The sequence below is a fragment of the Tyto alba genome, unplaced genomic scaffold (assembly GCF_018691265.1).
Source record: "Tyto alba isolate M040663 unplaced genomic scaffold, T.alba_DEE_v4.0 Super-Scaffold_20000015, whole genome shotgun sequence".
In the NCBI taxonomy this organism is placed as follows: Eukaryota; Metazoa; Chordata; class Aves; order Strigiformes; family Tytonidae; genus Tyto; species Tyto alba.
Genome location: NW_024881289.1, coordinates 136,454 through 156,142, shown reverse-complemented (window position 1 = coordinate 156,142; position 19,689 = coordinate 136,454). Strand labels below are relative to the sequence as shown.

The 19,689-nt window shown below is 52.1% G+C and overlaps 1 long non-coding RNA gene and 1 other non-coding gene across 2 annotated transcripts; both read left to right on the top strand.

The window, feature by feature from the left end:
• Positions 1-5,717: 5,717 nt before the first annotated feature.
• On the top strand, positions 5,718-7,441 carry LOC122153586. Its single transcript, XR_006165466.1, has 2 exons — positions 5,718-5,989; positions 6,751-7,441. It is a non-coding gene; the product is annotated as an uncharacterized LOC122153586 (long non-coding RNA).
• Positions 7,442-16,810: 9,369 nt separating this feature from the next.
• On the top strand, positions 16,811-16,882 carry TRNAQ-CUG. Its single transcript has one exon. It is a non-coding gene; the product is annotated as a tRNA-Gln (tRNA).
• Positions 16,883-19,689: the final 2,807 nt, after the last annotated feature.

Below are 19,689 nucleotides of genomic sequence, written 5' to 3'. Positions count from 1 at the left end.
TTAATCTTGCCGCATCTTTACCGTTTTCTAGCTTAGGGATTCCAACTCTCTCTTCCTCTTTCTCCCTGTCCTATCGCTCTTACCAGCCGCTTGTTTAATAAAGGTTACAAGGTTGCCCGGCATCTGACCTCGTTTGTGTCTTAATCTCGCTCTTGGGATCGTTTAAGAACCCTCCCTGATATCGAATCGGGACATCCCCGATATCGGATCGGGACAGAAGGCAGCCATGCTCACCACTATTCCAGCAACACTCCTGGGGGCACTGGTTCCTCCTGCTCCTCCAGGTCAGAGCCTGGACGGCCTCCTGCTCCTCCACTTCACAGACTGGCCGCATCCCTATTTCAGCCCTCAGCACACACAGTTCCTCAAGATGCTCCTCACGTTCCCCCTCTCGACTGCAACCACCTCTCGTCCTTGCTCTGCATGCAGAGAGGCACTGCCACAGGTACCATCTCCACACAGAGTCCTTACAACCACTTTCCAAATATCCCTGCTCCACAGCCAAAAGGCAATAGGGGCTACTTTCATCTAATGCTGGAAATTATTGTTTTGTGGATGTTTAAAATTTTGTCCATGCTCAGGAATATGGCAATGCATGCTGTTTTGCCAATTGACGGGGTTAACACAAAGGACGCAGACCAAGCTAAAGAAATAGGCTTATTTTACTTTAGTTTAAAATAGCAGAAAGAATAAGCAAGGTAATGCACCTAGACATTACTATTTAAAGCTAGCTATAGTGATTAAGAAAGATACATCACCAATTGCCCTCATACTTTACCATCATCCAGATCCGTGCATCAGTGGGGAGCCCCATCACAGTGAAGGGTCGGAGAGCCTTTCCCGGCAATTGGGAAGTCTTACGCAGTGCGTCCACTCGTAGGTGAGGTCTCCGTCTTTGCTGTGAGAGGGTCCAGCTTTTATACAGTTTAACAAACAAGTCTAAACAAAACGCACAGGAGATATCTGGTAGATTGATATGCCTCACTCAGGCATGTCCGGATCTGGCCAGGATCGGGCATGTCTGAGGAGTTTCTGTTTTTCTTTACATTTGGGATTTATAGTTACTTCCTATTGTTTACTTATAGTTCCCAGGGATTGTTCCCAGGGTTACATTTTCATGCTGATAAGATGCCGGTTGCTTCAGTCTGCTGATAAGATGCTGATTGCTGGTCGGGGAATTCACTCAGAAGTCAACTTTGGTTTGAGGCTTATTGTTTGGGCCCCTTTTTGTTTCACATGCCGGGGCAGGAAAAAAAAACCAAAACAAAACCAAAAAAACTGGACATGCTATTACACCAAAGCAAGCTCTCTCCTATCTGCCTACAAGTCATCCACACCTCACATTTACTCTCACCATACCTTTCTTCACACCTTTTTGGAGGTGCTGCTGGGAGATCGCCATTTTCCCCTAACTAGTGCTCCAACCGTACTGCTCACAGCAGGACTGGAGTGTCCCTCAGATAATTTGAAATCAAAGGTAGGGGTTAATAGCCCACTCCACATTTACTAATGTGCTTGGTTATAGCTACAGAGCTGCCTTCCCTTCTTCCCTGGAAGCAGCAGGGATGCCAGCTGGAGAGTGAACCCATCCACCCCATGTCAGGACATCCAGATGCCCAGCTGAGGACAAGGCGCTGGGATCTACAGCCACCGTCCCTGTGGTTAAACCTCCAAAGACTTCTGGAAAGCTGGTACCTCCCATGCTTCGTGCAGGTGAACCACGGGGCTTCTAGTGAAGCTGGATAAAAATCCTGGGGAGGCGGGTGTCACTGCACAGGGCATGTGCTCAGCAGGGCAGAGAGGGCTGCGGCAGGTAGTTGTGGCCGAGTGGTGAAGACGATGGACTAGAAATCCATTGGGTTTTTCCTGCACAAGTTTGAATCCTGCCAACTACGGGGTGCAGTCCTGCTTTGGGCTGCCTGTAAGGACCATGCTGCAGCTGAGGAACTTGAAACCCCCTTGACTACAGCACTGCTAATGCAACTTGCTTAGAGAATGCACACTGTCTAGGACAGTGACCTGAAGACACCCCCTAAACTGACTCTCAGTCACTGGGAATTCCACTGTCAATAGTTGCCAATTCCATGAGGGGCTTCCTTGCCTGATGTGCTTCTTGGCATATGGGTAGGGTTGGCCGGTCCTATCAGCCAATCACAGGTCTTCCTGAGAGAAGGTGGGCAAGGCGGGGCCAAGAACTGGCTGTTAGACTCTCACAGAGCAGTATGAAAACATCTTGGTTATGATGTGGAATAAGAAAATGGCATCTCCCTGCCACAAAATGGCAGCTGAAAGGAAATGGCAGCCCCCGTGTGTGCAGGGGAAAGTCCTTCCTTGTCAGATGTACTTGCAGGGATATGGGGAGGGGTGGCAGGTCCTTCCAGCCACTCACAACAGACCACATCACAGGGAGAGGGCACTGCCTTCAAGGGAAATGTACACCTGGCTGTCTGCCAGGGATGGTTGAGGCCAAGGGGCCTATTTGGACCGAAGTGGAGGGCAGAGCACCCGGTCCGCCTTATCTGGGGTAAAAGTACTCCCTCTACTACTGACAGCCATCACTCCAAGTGATCGGTGATGTGGAGGTGAGGGATTTGCTGGGGAATATGGGATACGACCCAGTCTGGGCCAGTGGGCATGGGGATTCACCAAAGCAATCACCCACCACCCAACCCACTAGCTGCACAAGGCAGATTTTAGCTAAGAAATAGTAGAGTCCTGTGTCACAAGAATTCGCAAGTGGCCTGTGCTGACGAGGAGAGAGCCTGGGACTCAAAGTATAGAATTACAAGAGTACATATGCATGCATGTGCACGAGGTGTCCCGGCAAAAGTAGGGGCACCCGGAATTTAGTTTTGCAGGGAGTACTTACACCTTTCAAATGTTCAGGTACAACACAACTTGACTGACCAGCAAGACCCACATTACTCACAAGTTGCAACGGGGCTAATGCCAGCTGCCCTTCTGTGAAACGAAGTGACAGGGGGTGCGGTGTGTCCCTGGAAGAGCTGCCCAAGACATAGTGACCTCTCCGACAGTGACAGTATTCTTAAGTCAGTGGGACAAGGCACGGAGCCTGCTGAGGTAGCTGAGAAGTTTGGTTCGCTTGGAGCAGCGGACCAGACAAAGGGCTTCCAGTGGTTCTTTCCAACCGTCATTACTCTGGGGGGCACTGAGTCTCATGGGCCCTTGAGCAGCCACCAAAAGGCAATGCCTTGGAAGGCAGCAGCAGCACAAGATTGCACAGAAGCACCAGCCGTTTCATCAACAGTGCTAAAATATGTGGAAATTTCCTTGAGGAAAGTGGCGCTTTAGGACTATGAGCTCTGGTATCCCTGGCACATCTGAGGCTGGGCCACCATGTCCACTGAAGTCCAGAGCAGGGTGACTCATGTTTGCCTGCAGCTCTGGGTTTTTCCCAACTCCTCCACATCACGATGACTCCCAGGTGCTGTGGGAGACTGATGTGCGACGCCCGTTTGGAGATTGAAATGCATGGAACGTGCCGCCCCATCCCTGACCCAGGAAAAAGGGCCATGAGCTTTTGGCTCCCTGCCCTGAGCCTCTCCTGAAAAGCAGGCCATCCAGGCCTCTGGCTTCTAGGCTGACCGTGCTGAGCTAAACAGGTCATTTTGCCTGTGGGTTTATTTCACGGAAGGATGCACGCATCTCTTTGACCACACTCCTATGCCTCAATTTGCCTGTGTCCCACAGGTTCTCCACATCCCAAGATGACCCCGAGGACTGGTTGGAAGAATTGTGAAGGCCTTGTCATGTCATCCTAGGGACAGTGCTACTGAGATCCCAAGGAGAGATCGCTTGAGAGAGACCAGCCTCAATCTGTGGCCTACTCTTTCTCATTATGGATCTGCTATGGTCCCTGGCCTTGTGGGGAGAAAACATAGGCTTTTTCAGAGCCTGACAAATGTGAGGAAGGTCCTTGTGGCCCTCATTCCTTCCCGCAAGCAGCTTCCCTCCAGACCACAATGGTAACTTTCCTGGCCTTGCGTTTTGCTCAACAGATGCCACCATCTCCTGTGAGCCCATGATGACTCGTAGAGAGAGATGTCTCCCAGTGCTAGACAAACTATGCACTAAAGCCCTTTTTCAAGAGCAAGGTGATCAAAGGGGCTCAGCTGTGGGGAGGTCTGTCCACTGGTATTTATACCTTCAGCAAATGGTTGCTTAGCAAAAGGACAAGTGTTCACTCTCTGATCTGTGTTTCAGCTTTGACACCTTCACCAAGATATGTTTCCTCCTATACCTGCGGTAGCCAACACAGGTGCTGTCCACGCCAGAAACTTCACAGATGGCTCAGCGTGTTAGATCACCCACACAGTTGCTGCTCACACAGCCCAGCCTGATGCTCCCTGGCACTGCCAGCAATCACGCTTCAAAGTCACATAAAATCAGCTCCGAAGTGCTTTCAGTGCAGAGCCTCGGGCTAACCGGGAGACGTCTATCTCCCAGTGGGTCTATATAGACTGGCAGGAGATGGTGGGCGAAGAGACTCATCTGCAGAGATGCAGTAAAACTCAATGACAAGGAAGGATCATTGTGCAGGAGTGAGAGCCACGAGGACCTTGCTCACGCTCAACAGGCTCTGCCACAGCCTGTTTTTTATGACCACGTATCCAGGGAATGAAGGCACGTTTGTAACGACAGGGAGCAGACCAGAGGATCAGGCAGGTCTCTTTCAGGTAATTCTCCATGGGATCTCCATCGCCATATCCCTTGATTAACTTAACATTAAGCTTGGTCTGCTCAGAGCAGGAGGTTGTCCCAGAGCCATTCCAGAAGAACCATCCATCCCACATCATTCTGGGCTGCACTCACTCTCGTGGGTCCCTGAGCAGCCACTGGCAGGCAATGCCTTAGAAGGCAGAAGCTGCACGAGTTGCACAGAAGCACCAGTTGATTCAGGAATGGTGCTAAAATGTTTTTCCTTGCAGAAAGCCGCAATTGGGACTATGAGTTCTGGTATCCCTGGCACAACTGAGGCTGGGCGACCTGTCATGAAGTCCACAGCAGGGTGAGTCCTGCTTGCAGCAGCTCTGGGATTTTCCCAACTCTTCCACATCATGATGACTCCCAGGTGCTCTGAGACTCATCCAATGTGCCTTTGTAGCGTGAAATGCATGGCATTGGCCACCCCCTCTCTGAATCAGGAAAAAGGGCCATGAGGTTTTCATTCCCTGGTTCACCTCTCCTCCTAATCAGGCAAGCCACACCTCCGTCCTCTGGGATGATCTTACAGAGCCAAACGGGTCAATTTGGGTGTGGGGTCTCCTTCAGGGAAGGACGCCGGCAAGTCTTTGATCACAAAACCAGTCTGTGGTAGAGCCTGATGAGCGTAAACAAGGTCCCTGTGGCCATCATCACCCCTGCCCACAGGGGGCTTCCCTCCACCTCACAGTGGTCTTTCCTTTCCATTGAGCTTTGCCACATCCCTGGAGTGGTGCGTCTCTCCTTCCATATAGGATTGTGCAGTTTTGAACATCTGCCTGGACTTACCAACTGCCTCCCGTGTGTCTACGATCACCCATGAAGAGAAATGTCCCTCAGGTTTTAGACTGAGTGCCAGCAAAGAAAGCATTTGAGAGAAGAATTGAGGTGCCCATTTCACCATGACACGTGGACTAGTTAACCACGAAGAGGGCAATGAGACCAAAGGAATTTGTGTGAGGCAAGTCAACTAAAAATATCTGTCTGTCCTGCGTAAGAACTCGGAGTTAATTGACTTTATAAACCTGGGATACAGATGAATGATTTTGATGTTCGATGGTATGAAAAAGAGGACAATATGTGGGATGTAAGAAGCGAGGGCTTAATCACCAGGGAAGCCTTGGGAAGCGGAAACTCCTAGGTGTTCAGATGCTTCATGAGCAAGGAATGTTTGTGGCCCCACAAGGCTCTGGGACACAGCATAAAAGCCTGCGCTGCTCCAGGACCTGCATCCTCCTCTCTTGCTTCACTTTCCTCGAGGAACGAGGTAAGTCTGGGTCTGCTCCATGTCTCTCTCTGTAGGCAGAATTTCTGCCATGGTGGCATCTCAGGTTGATATTTCTCTGCCTCAGCATGGTCCCGCAATTGAACATTTGAAGGGCTATCACCTCTGTCCATTTTTGTGGAGCTGGCTGTGGAGAAATGGAAAGAGGGTGTTCTTTCAAGCAGAAGGGTATCAATGGGGCTCAGCTGTAGGGGTGTCTGCCTCACCAGAATTTGCACCCGCGGCAGATGCTCTCTAACCAAATGGCCAAGTGCTTCATCAATGCAACAACAGTTGTTCTGGAGATGGGGTATGATCAGGTGCTTTAAAGCCACTGTGCTTGGTCCTATCCCAAAGTGGGTCAGCGTTCCTGCACTGTGCAACTCAGAGGAGTGCATTACAAGCTGTAGGAAGACTGTGTGTGTTTAAGAGGTGATTGCTGAGACACCCATTCAACGCAGCCCATTTGTGCTGGGATACTTGAATCAATCTTCATCTGTGCTATTGCACTGGGAAATGCAGCAGGAGGTCCTGGTGCAATCAGCAGCCAGTTAGGCACATCTTTGCTCCCAGTGCTTCAAATCCAACTTAGGGGAATACGTCACGCACGTTGTGTGTGTTAGAAAGATCAGGTGCAGGCATTTCCTGCACCTGCAGCTAGAAATGGAGATGGAGAGCAACCAAGTGTATCTGCAGAGAGCGCTGTGGACATGAGAGCCAAGTTGATGTTTGGGTCTGTGTTTCCTTCCTGCTCTGTGTTGCAGCTTTGCTTCCTTCACCGAGAGATGTCTTGCTTCAGACCCTGTCCCCCACGGCCCTGCTGTGCCTCTGGCCCAACCCCACTTGCAAGCAGCTGCAGTGAGCCCTGTGTCGCCCGCTGCGCTGACTCGACGGTGTTCATTGAGCCCTCGCCGGTGGTGGTGACCCTGCCGGGCCCCATCCTCAACTCTTTCCCTCAGAGCACGGCCGTGGGATCGTCTCTGTCAGCTGCTGTTGGGAGCTCCCTCAGTGCCAGTGGAGTTCCCATCTCTTCTGGGGGCTCCCTTGGTCTGGGCGGGTCCGGGATGTGTCTGCCTGTCCCCCGCTGCAGTCTGAACTGCTGAAGCTGGTGGCTCATCCCCTCGGGAGCAGGACAGAAGACGGGACCCTGCAGCAGCAGGATCGTGGCCACGGCTTGCAGACAGGCTGGGTGTCCTCATGCCACCTGGCAGGAGAGACCTGTGTCAACTTCTCCTCGCTGCACGGCTGTCGTGGCCTTGTCTCTTCTGGCTCTGCTTAACTCTGAGCCCTCCTGAAAGGGCTCGTTCTCTTCTGCTTTGCTGAAACTCCTGCTGAACAGGAGAGGTTGCTAGAGTTAGGGAACGCTCTGTGCGTCCCTCAACCCTGCAGATGTGTTTCTTGGTCTCTGTTCTGTGCCTCTGCTTTTCCTCCTCATTAAAGACTTTGTGCAGCATAGCTGGGGTTTCATGGTGGCTTCTTCTCTTTCTCCCTCAGTTAGCCATATGCTCTATTAGAGAGACTAAGTGACCTCTGTCACGAGCTAGCAGACAACTGAGAGTGGAGCTCCTTTGCACAGAAAGTAAGTAAGCAGGCAAGAGAAAAACACAAATGCCTCGAGGAAACGGGGTGTTAGTCTGCAGCCTTCTGATCACAGACCTGTGATATCTCTCAGTGTCAGCCTAGAGTCTTGCCACTGAACGCTCTTAAGAGCTGATCTCAGTTCTCCTGCTGGTGCACCCAGCGCATCCTGCATGTACGGTTAGGAAGGGGTGACTCTTCACTGCCTGCCCTCAGTACTCCCTGGCAGAGGAGAGAAGCAGGCTTATGGACTGGGCTGAGGTGACAACACTGCCTGAGGTGGCAGGAGAAAATGGACACGTGTACTCAGCTGAGTTGTAGACGGTGCCTTCAGAAACAGGCAGGGACAAGTCACCTTTCTGATCCTGACCCACAGCCAGAGCCCTGCCATTTGGAAGTTGGGTTTATGCCTCTTTTCCTTTTGGTGATGCACCTTGTTACTCACAGATGTTTTGGAGGAAAAAAGCACCTCAGCTGCTCAGCAGATAAGCAAGTGTACAGCCAAGCACAAATCTAGATGCAGTGTTGCTGTTGAATCATGCAGATGAGGCATTGCATGAACTTTGGAGCAGGTACCCATCTTCCCCTGACTGAATGATGTTGCTTCAGCTTTCTCTCTTGGTCTAATCTTCTACCAGCAGCAAGTGGAAAGTCTTCTGAAAAGTTTCATTCCTCTGCAGGATACCTGGACATCTGGGTGCCAGGTGCCCTTACAGGGACTCCATGGGTGTCATTGTGTGGTCGATCCTTACTTCTGCACAGCTGGGAGCTCTATCAGCCCTGCTGAACAGACACTGAGGTGATGAAGGTCATGGTGCACGTGCCATAAGAGACCAGGCTGGGAGAGCAGGACCTGGCGAGCCTGGGGAAGGGAAGGCTGAGGTCTCATCTTATGCACTGACAGTGGTGGAAATACAAGAAATGTCACACAGAGTAGCCCTGGTTTTCTGCGAGGGTGATCCAAGACCAGTGTCTCAACTTGTTAGGTGTGAATGTTAATTCAGACCTTTTGATAGGTCCTCTCAGCTGTTGTTCACAAACTTCTTGTGAAAAGCAACCATTGCAAAGCTCTCTTCCACTGGTGGTGTGGGAATAAACTTCAGGGGTGGGTATGGATTGCAAAGGAGGAAAGCGCTGGTTTCCAGCTCTGCACGTAGGCAATGTGGCTGCCAGATGGAGTTTAGAGTGGGCATTCAGCAGGGAAATGAGCATGCACAATCACGATCTCCCTCTTTGTAACTCCCTCTACGCATAGAACTGCTGATGACAGAGTGAGAGTCTGTAAATACTGTGCGAACAGTAACCTGCGGACAACCCTGCTTTTGACAGTCAAGACAGCAAAGAGCATGGCTTTTTAAATTTAATCATCTCCTGAATCAGAGACTTGAAAAGTCTCACAGACTGGCCAGCACACACAGTTCCTCTTCAGGCCACCGCACGCACAGTTCCTCGGGACGATTTTTGAGCTCACACTCTTGACTGTGACCTCCTGCCACTCTTGCTCTGCATGCAGACAGGAATATCCACAGGGACCATCTCCATACCTACTACTACTTAGTGCAATTTGCCAAATAGCGCTGCTGTGGAGCCAAAAGGGAATCAGAGCTATTTTGTACTACTAATGAAACTGATTGTTTTTTCAGGTCTTTTGTTGTTTTGCTCAATGCTCTGGAAGATAACAATGCTTGGTCAAGCTGGCAAAAAGATCTAGACAACCTATTTCACCAAAAAAGCTCTCTCCTGTCTACCTGCAAGTCATCCACACCTCTCATTTATTCTCACCTTGCACCTCCTCAATTTCCTCAGCCAGGCTCTACCTTTCCCTTTCTATAGATCTCTCCCACTCTCACAACACATCCCCCCTACACACCAAGAAGCTGCATGCCAGTCATCAACTTTCCTTTTCTTTGCTGGCAGATACTCCAGCTGGAGAGTGAACCCATCCACCCCATGTCAGGATATCCCAGATGCCCAGCTGAGGACAAGGCGCTGGGATCTACAGCCACAGTCCCTGTGGTTAAACCTCCAAAGGCCTCTGGAAGGCTGGTACCTCCCTTGCTCCGTGCAGGTGTGAACCACGGAGCTTCTAGTGAAGCCTGGACGTGAAACTCCTGGGGAGGCAGATGTCTCTGCACAGGGGATGTGCTCAGCAGGGCAGAGATGTCTGGGGCACGTAGTTGTGGCCGAGTGGTGAAGGCGATGGACTAGAAATCTATTGGGGTTTCCCCGTGCAGATTGGAATCCTGCCAACTACGGGGTGCAGTCCGATTTTTGGGCTGCCTGCAAGGACCACGCTGCAGACGAGTGTCTTGGCTCACGCCAGGGACACAGCAAAACCTCCTTGCCTTCTGTGCTTCTCCTACCCTCCACCTGAGCCTGAAAATCCCGCATGAATGGGAAATCCTGCTCCCCCCTTTCCAAGATAGGGGAAAAGAACTGACCTGTGCTCAGTATTGGCCATGAGAGAGGTCCACTGTTGTTGGTTCTTCCTCAAAAACCACGTGCCTGATCTGATCCAACATCCCAAGCAGAACAACCCCACCAGCTCTCTTCCCTATGCCTGAAACTTTAGCAGCTCATGTCCAAAGAGAGCCTGCACAACATGGCCCTCACTGCTAAAGAAGAAGGGATGTCACCTCATGCACCTGACATCTTGCCAGCACTCACAAATTGCCCATTACTTTAGGTCTCACAAACCCAGAGAGCTGTGGAGCAGCAGGCAAGTGGGGGGAAGAGGAGGGGCCAGAGCTGACTATGAGCTTCAGAAGAGGTCCTTCTTTGCATACATGGACCTCATTGCTAGCAATGAATTGAAGACACATCATAGATCTGGCGTCTGGGGAATATTCTGCCTGACCCATCTCCGGGCCTCGCACACATGCACACCCTTTCCCAGGGGTCTTTCCCAGATTTAGCTTAAGGATGAGATGATGAGGGGTCTCCTCCTCTTCTGGGAAAGACGTGGAAGAGCAAAAGAGGACACGGTGGTGACTGTGGCATCTGGAGACTGTCCCCTGCCATCACAGTCCCTGATGGGTGGGATAGAAAAGAGCCGGAGGCTTCCCAGAGGGCTTCTTTCAGTTGCATACCCAGCTGCTCCCAACAGAGCAGCAAGCAGAGTAGGAGCTGCTGGTAGCCTGCCTGTGTGGTGCAGCATCTTGAGGAAAATGGAAACCCTGAGTGGCACACGCAGCGAGATTCCGGAGAAAGAGAAGGAGAGACAAGCTCGTTGCTGGTGCATGGTCTGTTCCCCACAGCCATGCCATTGAGGGTTGTCGAAGCACTGCAAGGGAAAAAGAACTACAGAGAGATGTGAGGATGAATGAAGAAGGAAAGGGGCAATGGAGAAGGCAGCTGGAGCGGAGCCATGGACATCTTCCTCGGCAGTGAATGCTTTCCCCTGAGAAATATCCCCCTGCAGCAGGCAGCCTGGGGCCACACTCTCCACACCTACATCGGCACTCACATCCCAGCCCTCTCCATCCCACTTTGCTTTTGCCTTCTCTTCCTGGTTTCTGCATGCTCTGATCTGTGGATGGGACAGGGAACCAGCAAACACAAGCCCAAACATGCAGGCCTCGTCCCTCGCCCTCAACGGGAGGCTCTACCAGCTGAGCCTGCCCAGATCCTTCCTGGGAGGACACGCAGGCATTTAAGACTGTCCACCACCCAGTCCGATGGGCCAGCCCTGCCCTGGGATGACTGGGGAGCCACCTCCACCGCCAACAGTGTTGGGTAGGACAGGAATGGCACCAGGCATGGAGAGGAGGGGTTTCTCTGTCTCTTTGGCACCCTGCATGGGGGTGGGGGCCACCCTCGGCTGTTGGGGATCAGCAAGGGCAGGGCTGTGCCAGGAGGCAGGCCAAGCCAGGAGCTGTTCAGGGAGGACAGCACAGCACAGCACGGGCAGGGGAAGGCCCTTGCAGCTGGTGTGTAAGGAAAGGCCCTAAATGCTGTACAGCTTCCTCAGAAGAACAAACCCTGCGGAGGAATAAGAGCTTTTACCTCAGGGTCAATGTGACCTGACGACCCACGCTAAACTGGGTCTCAGTGGCTGAGAACACCCCATGCAGACGATAAAACAATAGGAGAATTGTCTTTCAAAAAGCACCCCAGGCATGTAACGACAGTCCTAACAGCAATGGACCTGACTGTAGTATAAACCCCCTTCACCTGCATGGGACATTGGTTTAGAACAGTGAAGGTTAACACCCTGCTGACCATACGTCCACACCAGCTGCACCGGAGAAGCACATACCAATTTCCTGAGCAATACTGCCTGATTAGCCCACCCTTAACATGAGAAAGTTCATTGGTCAACACAACTGTATTGTTAACATACATACAATGCTTTCCTCTATATCGGGGTCCTCTGCACATTAGGCTGCGGCACCACTATGGGCACAGCTAAAAGAGGGCAATTGATTCCCTTGGTAGTTCTATGCTAAGCGTTCTTGTTTCCCTCCTTGATTCTCCAAGAACTGACTTTTACACCAGGTAAAGTCTTGCAGACCTCTGGGAGCTGGATTCTGGGCAGGGTTACAGCCGTCATGAGCTCGCTGGAGAACAGCTCCCCTCCACCCAAGGCTGCTCCCCTCGCCCCGGGGTTTCCTTCAGCTCCTCCAGAGCCAGCTCAGGGGGCCAAAGAGAAAGTCCCCATCCAGGGAGATGCAGGAACACAGCACGGGGATCTGCAGTGCAGCTCCCTGCTGCCCTAGTACCTGATGGGCCAGAAACCAGACAATCGCTTGGGTGTTGACTGCGAGGTTGCTCTGCAGGTGATGGGCCATCCACAGGAATACTGCTTGTGCTAGCTGCTTGTCTTCATTCCACAGTGGATACCACTGCGTGCTATATCTTGTTATATTTGAACACCTCTTGGTCCAAAGGAAGTAGACAGCCCATCAGAGGGAGATCTGAGAACGTGAGGGCATGACAATGTCAAAAATGGCCGCCAGGCATTCACAATGCAATATGAGAACCCATGGGGAATGACGCTGTCAGAAGCTGCATCTTCCTCGTGGGAGCTTCCTTGCCTGATGTGCTTCTGGGTACACCGCTAGGATTCCTTGCTCCTGACAGTCAATCACAGGTCTGCCTGAGAGCAGGTGGGCCTGGTGGGGCCAAGAACTGGCTGTCAGCCAGTCACAGAGCATTGTGATCACATCTTGGTTGTGGTGTTTAATAGGAAAATGACAACTGAAAGAAAATTACACCCTCTGTGTATGCATGCGAAGGCACATCTTGGTCAGATGTACTTCATCGTTCATCAGGGCTCCACGGGGATTCACCAAAGCAATCGTCCACCCCAAAAAACTTGCATCAGCACAAGGCAGGTTTTAGCCCAGGAACAGCTTATGGGTAGAGTCCTGCCAAAACAAACTGCTTATGCTCATGCAGCATGAAACTGTGACAGATGCTCATATCTGACCAAGTCCTGTAGATCAAGAAACTTGTGCTAGAAATGATCCACCTGGCCTATTTGCACATTATACAAAAGGAATAATAATTGTTGCCCCAGCATTGGCTGCATTTCACTTGCTGATTTCTGAGCTGATGCGAGACAACTGTACCAGATATGGACGTATCCAGTGCTTAAGAAGAACCAGGCAGGGTGCCGTGCCTTTTTAATTCAAACAAAGGCACAGCATGCAGCCACGTTAGCCCAGGAGAGAGTGAACATGCCTCCCTCTGGGCCGGGTGGAGACCTGTGCCATGCCATACGGTATTCCCAATGGGCACTGTATTGGCTACGTATGGCAAGGCTTTGGTAGTGGAGGGGTTAGGGGGTGTTGCAGGGTGGGCTCTGTCAGACAAGGTAAGGAGCTGCCCCGTGTGGTACACAGCCAGTTCCAGCTCCACAGCGGACCCACCCCATGACACAGCTGAGCCATGCGCAAAGGTTGTAGCCCCTCTGTGAAAATGTATTCCACAAAGGGCAGAAACACCAGGCAGAGAGAGGGGGAAGGAATAAAATAGCGGAAAAGAGCAGAGGGATGATGCATCTCTCACTTGGGCTGGTAAAGGAGTCTGGAGTGAAGGAGTAAAGTTGAGCCTGGGACAGGGGAGAGGAAAGGCTCTCTTTGTATGTTAGCCTTTTTGTTTTCTCACTACATGAGTCTGTTTAAGTAGCACAAAGTTATTTTTTCCCATGTCAAGTCTGGTTTGCCCACAAGAGTTCTGCTTAGCCGTGTCCTTGTGTTTGTCTTGACCCATGAGCTTTCTGATCCAGTTTTCAGTGCCCTGCACCCCACTGAAGGAGGGGAAAGGAGTGAGCAGCTGGGTGGGTTCTTGGTTGTGCACCCACACGTTGGCATGTGAAGAGCAGTACTTTGGTGGTGGTTCCGTTGGCAGGTCCCGGGAAGGAGTGCCTGTCAGCAGCCCTTGGTGGGAGCTGGGAAGGGTAGCCCCGCAGTCACCTCCCGGCAGCAAGTACCAGGCTGATGCCGGATGACTGGTGGTGGGGTATGGCAGCAGCAAGGGATGGAGCGTTGGGAGCAGCAGCAGCAGCTGCAGGGTCGGGACGAGATGGCTGGTTGCTCTAAGGCTCCTGAGCAATGGCCCCCAGCTACCATCTGCTCCATTCAACTTGACGGCTGCTCCTGACTGAGGGCATCCAGCAGTGGCCCCACTCAATCACAGAACACCTGGGGTTGGAGAACATGCAGACCAAGCCCAGCTCAAAGCAGGCACAAGTAGAAGAGGCTCTTCTAGGCCTTTGTTGTCATATGCTGGACATCTGCAAAGATGGAGACTGTACAATAATCCCTGGGCAACTGTTTCCCATGTTTGACCAGCCTCACGAGAGAGTCCCTGGCACCTGTCTAGCCTAGGGAACCTCCACGGAACTTGCTCCACTTTATCATCACTTTTACATAGGTCCCTACATAGTCCTTCTTCCCCTTTTCTGGAAGAGGGAAAATTTTCCTCCTCATTATGATCAGGAAGATACCCTTTCCTCTGATCCCAAAGCTGAAGAGCCCCTGAGATGCATCCTTCTTTCTTGCGGATAAGGTGGCACAGACGGTAGGTGCCAATCCAGGACATGGCATTGACCAGCAGGGTTTCAAGCCAGAGAGTTTCCCTGAATTGGCAGTTCCTCACCTGCAAACGCAACCAGCATCAGTGGGAAGAGGGGCAGGTGGGAGTAAAGGCCCACCAGTATGAGGCCAAGAGGGACATTGCAGGCTCTGGGGACTTGTGTTCAGGCTGAGGGGTGTGCTCCAAGGCCTAGCATGCATTTCCATTTCGTCTTCCCTGACACTGGGGCATTTCTCTCCAACAATGCTGACAGGACAGAGAAACTCCATGTTGGTGCACGTTGTGATTGAGGGAGATGCTGAAGGAGCTGGGTTTGTTTAGCCTGGAGAGCAGAAGGTGAGGGAGCTTCCGCTGTGTGAAGGTGGCTCTCTGGCTTGCCAAGGCCTGCACTCTGCCAGAAAGACCTCGGGAGTGCAGGAGCTGGGGGTGGCCTGGCCTCCTGTGTGAGCCAGCCTGGCCTGAGCTGCACCTCCCAAGGGCTGGGGAGCTCTGGGAGATCTCTGCCTGCCCACTGAAGCCTCTAAGGTTGGCACAGATTGTCCTCCCCACCGGATCCTGCAGGGAAGAGTAGTATCAGAGGCTACAGAGGTGGCAGCATTTACCATGGCCTTGGGGAAGGCAATGAGCTGGGGAGCACGTTAGTCCCAGCAGGCAACGCTGCCAGGAAGGAAACCAAGGACAAAATACCGTGAATTTGCCTGCACAGGTCCATACAGCTGTTCATACAAAGCCCCTCCAGGAACCCGAGTTCTGGGTGACACCAGTGAGCCTGGGTAGGGCCCCAGGAACATCCTCTGTTGCTTGGAGATCCACTGTCTGACCCCAGAAGAGACAAGTCTCCTCCAATGGCAGTACAGCACATGGACGGGAAAAAGCTGTCCCTTTCCCTGTGCCACAGCCCCTGGAGGGGGGTTTCCTCCACCTTTTTACAAGGCCTTCAGAGACTGGGCCCTGCTCTCGCTGCTCCCACCCACCTGGGCCCTGCAGATCCCAGGGATATGTGAGGAAAGCCCTCATCAATGCTGCTTCTCTGGGACAAGCTTTCAGAGTTGTGCCTCTGTAGAGATTGAACCCCTTCTCCAGTGACTAGCTGTTTCTCCTGCCTCCTCTGAATGTGACCTGGCATTTGATATCTTAGGCTTGGGTATGACGGCGTGCTCTGTCGTGTGGGTTCAGAAGTACCAGATGCAAGCCCAATGCTTTAGGAAGTGCAAAGGTACCAGGAGGTCGTGTCCTCAGTGTCCCGGGCTAAGTCTGAGATCCAATAGAGTGTCCCCACATGGGTTTCCTCCTGTGTGACTGCTGGGAGGAAGGGCCCTGCTCTCAACACACAGGCTCAAACCTTGGCAGAAGGAGGAACGCACCACTGCAGCTTTTCCTGGCTGTGTGCATGGACCCTTTTTGGGCAGGCAGTGTGCTGGTGCCAGGACATGAGGGAAATTTCTCAGGCTGGACATTGAAACCTTGCCGAGTCTGGAGCAGTCCGGGAGAGAAAATGGGGTTCCAGGGAGGGAGAGGCCACTTTGGGGCACAAGGGGACAGCGAGTCCTGGAAGAGGACCAGAGTTTGGAGTCAGCCAAGACTGCCCCAGCAGAGGAAGGAAGTCCAGCTTGTGCAACACATAACAAGCTACTTTGGATACTCCTGCCAGATCTTCCCTCTACTGAAGCTCATCCCCTGCCCCCTTTCTTGGTCGCCTTGTTCAGCAAGGTCAGGAGCTCGGGTAGGACTGGAACCGGGAGTAAGGATATCTGGGTAATGACTGCTTAGTATGAGCTACAAGGTGAGAAACAGGAGAGACAATAACTTACACGGGCAGATGGACACACTGTCCAACCTGGGGGCAAAGGGAGGCAGCAGCAGAGACCACAAGTGCAAGGACTGAACCTTCAGCTGCTGCCATGAATGTATCATTTCAGGTGCACCATGGAAGAGGTTCTACTGGAAACTACCTAACCTGGTCCAAGTAGGCAAAAGCAAGATTCTCAGCGGTTACCAACCTGGCTCTTGTAAGAGAGGGCATGCGAGGCTCGTACAAAGAGCTCTGCCACTCCCTTGAAAGGCCCGGTGAGTAGAGAGCGGCCAGTGGTCCTGGAGGAAGACTGTACTTGGTGATGTCCACGGAGATGGAGAGACAGCCAGGCTCAGCCAGGAGTAGAAGGCACCACGAGGGTGGCCTCAGGGGAAAGACAGTGCTTGTGAGGAGGTCCCATGGTGTAACGGTAAGCACTCTGGGCTCTGAATCCAGCGGTCTGAGTTCAAATCTCAGTGGGACCTCAGCCTTTCAGCTCTCCCAGGACATTTCTCGACATGGTTACACATAACAGCCTTTCTGTCAGCTCTAATCAGGTTGACCTTACTCTGATCTTCCTTCCTTTCCTGTGCTCCCAGCCATGGGACTGAAATCAGTGCTCGCTTTTGTGCCTTGTGCCCACCAAACCTCTGCAGCTTTCTTGAGCAGTGGCCCCCAGCTCCTGTCTGCTCCATTCAGCTTGACCGCTGCTCCTGCCTGAGGGCTTCCAGCATTGGCCCACCCAATCACACAACACATGGGGTGGAGAACATGCAGACGAAGCCCAGCTCAAAGCAGGCACAAGTAGAGGAGGCTCTTCCAGGACTTCTCTGGTCATATATTGGACATATCGAAAGATGGACACTCTACAGTACTCCCTGGGAAACTGTTTCCCATGTTTGACCAGCCTCACGGTAAGACAGGGCTCCTGTGTGAGGCACTACTTGTACTTCAAATCCTGTCCATTACTTCTTGATCTCTCCATTCCACTAACCCTTTGCTGTCTCTCTTTTTCCTTCTTCAATATTTTCGGTGCTCTCATACAAGATCAGGGAGCTCCACCCACAACTGTGGGTGCCCCAAGATTGGCGACAGACTCAACGTCACAGCACAGAAAAGGTTCTCCCTTTCACTTGCAGAGGACTTGGCAAAACAGGGAAGGAGCAGAAAAAAAAACCACGACATTAGCCTCCAGCTATGCTGCACAAAGTCTTTAATGAGAAGGAGGAAATGCAGTGGCACAGAATAGAGACCAAGAAACACATCTGCAGGTTGAGGAACGCACACAGTATGGCCAGTATCCTAAGGACAAACTGCACACAAAGTGCTTTCCTTTTCCCATTCTGCTCACCCTGGTGGCAATGGCAGCCCACCAAGAGCGGTCCCTAACTCCAGCACCCTCTCCCCTTCAGCAGGGGGTTCAGCAAAGCAGAAGAGAACGAGCCCTTTCTGGAGGGCTCAGAGAAAAGAAGAGCTAGAGGAGACATGGCCACGCCTGCCGTGCAGCGAGGAGAAGTGGAAACGGGTCACTCCTGCCAGGTGCCATGAGGACACCCAGCCTGTCTGCAAGACATGTCCACTACCTGCTGCTGCAGGGTCCCGTCTTCCATCCTACTGCCGAGGGGATGAGCCGCCAGCTTCAGCAGTTCAGACTGCAGCGGGGGACAGGCAGACACATCCCGGACCCGCCCAGACCAAGGGAGCCCCCAGAAGAGATGGGAACTCCCCCGGCACTGAGGGAGCTCCCAACAGCAGCTGACAGAGATGATCCCACGGCTGTGCTCTGAGGGAAAGAGTTGAGGATGGGGCCCGGCAGGGTCACCACCACCGGCGAGGGCTCGATGAACACCGTCGAGTCAGCGCAGCGGGCGACACAGGGCTCACTGCAGCTGCTTGCAAGTGGGGTTGGGCCAGAGGCACAGCAGGGCCGTGGGGGACAGGGTCTGAAGCAAGACATCTCTCGGTGAAGGAAGCAAAGCTGCAACACAGAGCAGGAAGGAAACACAGACCCAAACATCAACTTGGCTCTCATGTCCACAGCTCTCTCTGCAGATACACTTGGCTGCTCTCCATCTCCATTTCTAGCTGCAGGTGCAGGAAATGCCTGCACCTGATCTTTCTAACACACACAACGTGCGTGACGTATTCCCCTAAGTTGGATTTGAAGCACTGGGAGCAAAGATGTGCCTAACTGGCTGCTGATTGCACCAGGACCTCCTGCTGCATTTCCCAGTGCAATAGCACAGATGAAGATTGATGCAAGTATCCCAGCACAAATGGGCTGCGTTGAATGGGTGTCTCAGAAATCACCTCTTAAACACACATAGTCTTCTTACAGCTCGTAATGCACTCCTCTGAGTAGCACAGTGCAGGAACATTGACCCACTTTGGATAGGACCAAGCCAGTGGGTTTAAAGCACCTGATCATACCCCGTCTCCAGAACAACTGTTGTTGCATTGATGAAGCACTTGGCCATTTGGTTAGAGAGCATCTGCTGCAGGCATAAGTTCTGGTGAGGCAGACACCACTAAAGCTGAGCCCCATTGATACCCTTCTGCTTGAAAGAACACCCTCTACCCAGCTCTCCGCAGTCACATCCATTAAAAGGGACAGAGGTGACAGCCCTTCAACAGTTCAATTGCAGGGCCAAGCTGAGGCCACAGAAATATAAACCTGAGATGCCACCATAGCATCAATTCTGCGTACAGAGAGAGACATGGAGTAGACCCAGACTTACCTCGTTCCTCGAGGAAAGGGAAGCAAGAGAGGAGGATGCAGGTCCTGGAGCAGCGCAGGCTTTTATGCTGTGTCCCAGAGCCCTGTGGGGCCACGAACATTCCTTGCTCATGAAGCATCTGAACACCTAGGAGTTTCCGCTTCCCAAGGCTTCCCTGGTGATTAAGCCCTCGCTTCTTACAACCCACATATTGTCCTCCTTTTCATACCATCGTACATCAAAATCATTCATCTGTATCCCAGGTTTATAAAGTCAATTAACTCCGAGTTCTTACGCAGGACAGACAGATATTTTTAGTTGATTTGCCTCATACAAATCCCTTTGGTCTCATTGCCCTCTTCATTGTTAACTTGTCCACGTGTCATGGTGAAATTCAACCATACAGGGCACCTCAAGTCTTCTCTCAAATGTTTTCTTTGCAGGCACTCAGTCTAAAACCAGAGGGACAATTCTCTTCTTGGGTGATCGTAGACACACAGGACGCAATGGGTAATTTCAGGCAGAAGTTCAAGACTGCACAATCCCATATGGGAGGAGAGACGCACGACTCCAGG